This window comes from Arachis hypogaea, chromosome 14 (assembly GCF_003086295.3).
Source record: "Arachis hypogaea cultivar Tifrunner chromosome 14, arahy.Tifrunner.gnm2.J5K5, whole genome shotgun sequence".
Classification (NCBI taxonomy): domain Eukaryota; kingdom Viridiplantae; phylum Streptophyta; class Magnoliopsida; order Fabales; family Fabaceae; genus Arachis; species Arachis hypogaea.
The window spans coordinates 44,310,538-44,313,117 of NC_092049.1; the positions used below are offsets into that span (position 1 = coordinate 44,310,538).

At 32.1% G+C, this 2,580-nt stretch overlaps 1 non-coding gene across 1 annotated transcript; it reads right to left on the reverse strand.

The window, feature by feature from the left end:
- Positions 1-2,227: 2,227 nt before the first annotated feature.
- On the reverse strand, positions 2,228-2,335 carry LOC112746736 (small nucleolar RNA R71). The gene has a single exon (XR_003174603.1). It is a non-coding gene; the product is annotated as a small nucleolar RNA R71 (small nucleolar RNA).
- Between the last annotated feature and the right edge of the window lie 245 nt (positions 2,336-2,580).

Here is a 2,580-nt window from a genome sequence, read left to right on the forward strand (position 1 = left end):
GAATGAATTCTAGTGTTTCATGATGATTTGTTGAATCCTGGCTGGCTGTAAGCCATGTCTAATTTTTGGACTGGGGTTTCAACTTACCATCACAAATGAAGAGATTCTCACACACTTAGTTGCTCTATACATGAAAAGTATCCATATCTGCTGAAGCTTGGTTGGCCATTGGCCATGTCTAGTGTTTTGGACTGGAGCTTTCATTGAAAGCTTGGCTGGCTAGTGAGCCATGTCTAATTCCTGGACTGAAGCTTAGACTAACATGGCAAGATTCCTGGAATTCATATTAAAAATTTTGGAATCCTTATTTTTTCTTTTTCATTTAATTTTCGAAAAAAAAATCCAAAAAAATTAGAAAATCATAAAAATCAAAAACATTTTTTGTATTTCTTGTTTGAGTCTTGAGTCATATCATAAGTTTGGTGTCACTTGCATATGCATCTTGCATTTTTTTCGAAAATATCATGCATTCATAGTGTTCTTCATGATCTTCAAGTTGTTCTTGGTAAGTCTTCTTGTTTGATCTTGATGATTTTTTGTTTTGTGTCTTTTCATGTTTATCAAAAATTCTAAGTTTGGTGTCTTGCATGTTTTCTTTGCATTAAAAATTTTTCAAAAATATGTTCTTGATGTTCATCATGACATTCAAAGTGTTCTTGATGTTCATCCTGACATTCATAGCATTCTTGCATGCATTCATTGTTTTGATCTAAAAATTTCATGCATTGCATCATTTTTCTTGTTTTTTCTCTTGCATCATAAAAATTCAAAAATCAAAAAAATATCTTTCCCTTTTTCTCTCATCAAATTCGAAAATTTGAGTTGACTTTTTCAAAAATTTTTAAAATCAAGTTGTTTCTTATTAGTCAAATCAAATTTTCAATTTGAAAATCTTATCTTTTTCAAAATCTTTTTCAAAAAACAAATCTTTTTCAAATTTCTTAGTTATTTTCGAAAATTTCAAAAATATTTTTCAAAAATATTTTTCTTATTTTTATATCAAATTTTCGAAAATAACATAATCAATTAATGTTTTGATTAAAAAATTTGAAGTTTGTTACTTGCTTGTTAAGAAAGATTCAAACTTTAAGTTCTAGAATCATATCTTGTGATTTCTTATGAATCAAGTCATTAATTGAGATTTTAAAAATCAAATCTTTTTCAAAACTAATTTCTAAAATATCTTCTTATCTTACCTTTTTCAAATATCTAATTTCAAAAATATCTTTTCCAACTTCCTAACTTCTTATCTTTTCAAAATTTGTTTCAACTAACTAACTAACTTTTTGTTTGTTTCTTAACTTTTTCAAAACTACCTAACTAACTCTCTCTCTCTCATTTTCGAAAATATCTTCCCCTTTTTTCAAAATTTCTTTTTAATTTATTAATTATTTTAATTTTTAAATCTTAATTTTCGAAAAATACCAACATTTTTCAAAAACCATTTTCGAAAATCACTAACTCTTTTTCAAAAATATTTTTCGAAAATTCTCCCTCTCCCATCTTATTCTATTTATTTATTCATCTACTAACATCTCATCTCACATCTCTGCCATCCTCACAGTTGTGTTTCTTTCTTTACATCATACTCTTTGTCTCCCCCTTTTCTTCTACTCACACAGGGATCCCTATACTATGGTATAAAGGACCCATATTATTATTATTATTTTTTCTGTGCCCTCTTCTTTGTCATATGAGCAGGAGCAAGGATAAGAACATTCTTGTGGAAGCAGATCCAGAACCTGAAAGGACTCTGAAGAGAAAACTAAGAGAAGCTAAAATACAACAATCCAGAGATAACCTTTCGGAAATTTTCGAACAGGCAGAGGAGACGGCAGCCAAAAATAATAATAATGTAAGGAAGATGCTTGGTGACTTTACTGCACCTAATTCCAATTTACATGGAAGAAGCATCTCCATTCCTGCCATTGGAGCAAACAACTTTGAGCTAAAACCTCAATTAGTTTCTCTGATGCAGCAGAACTGCAAGTTTCATGGACTTCCATCTGAAGATCCTTTTCAGTTTTTAACTGAATTCTTGCAGATATGTGATACTGTTAAGACTAATGGAGTAGATCCTGAAGTCTACAGGCTCATGCTTTTCCCTTTTGCTGTAAGAGACAGAGCTAGATTATGGTTGGATTCTCAACCCAAAGACAGCCTGAACTCTTGGGATAAGCTGGTCACGGCTTTCTTAGCCAAGTACTTTCCTCCTCAAAAGCTGAGCAAGCTAAGAGATGATGTTCAAACCTTCAGACAGAAAGAAGGTGAATCCCTCTATGAAGCTTGGGAAAGATACAAACAGTTGACCAAAAAGTGTCCTTCTGACATGCTTTCAGAATGGACCATCCTGGATATATTCTATGATGGTTTATCTGAGCTATCAAAAATGTCACTGGACACTTCTGCAGGTGGATCCATTCACCTAAAGAAAACGCCTGCAGAAGCTCAAGAACTCATTGACATGGTTGCTAATAACCAGTTCATGTACACTTCTGAAAGGAATCCTGTGAGTAATGGGACGCCTATGAAGAAGGGAGTTCTTGAGGTTGATACTCTGAATGCCATATTGGCTCAGAA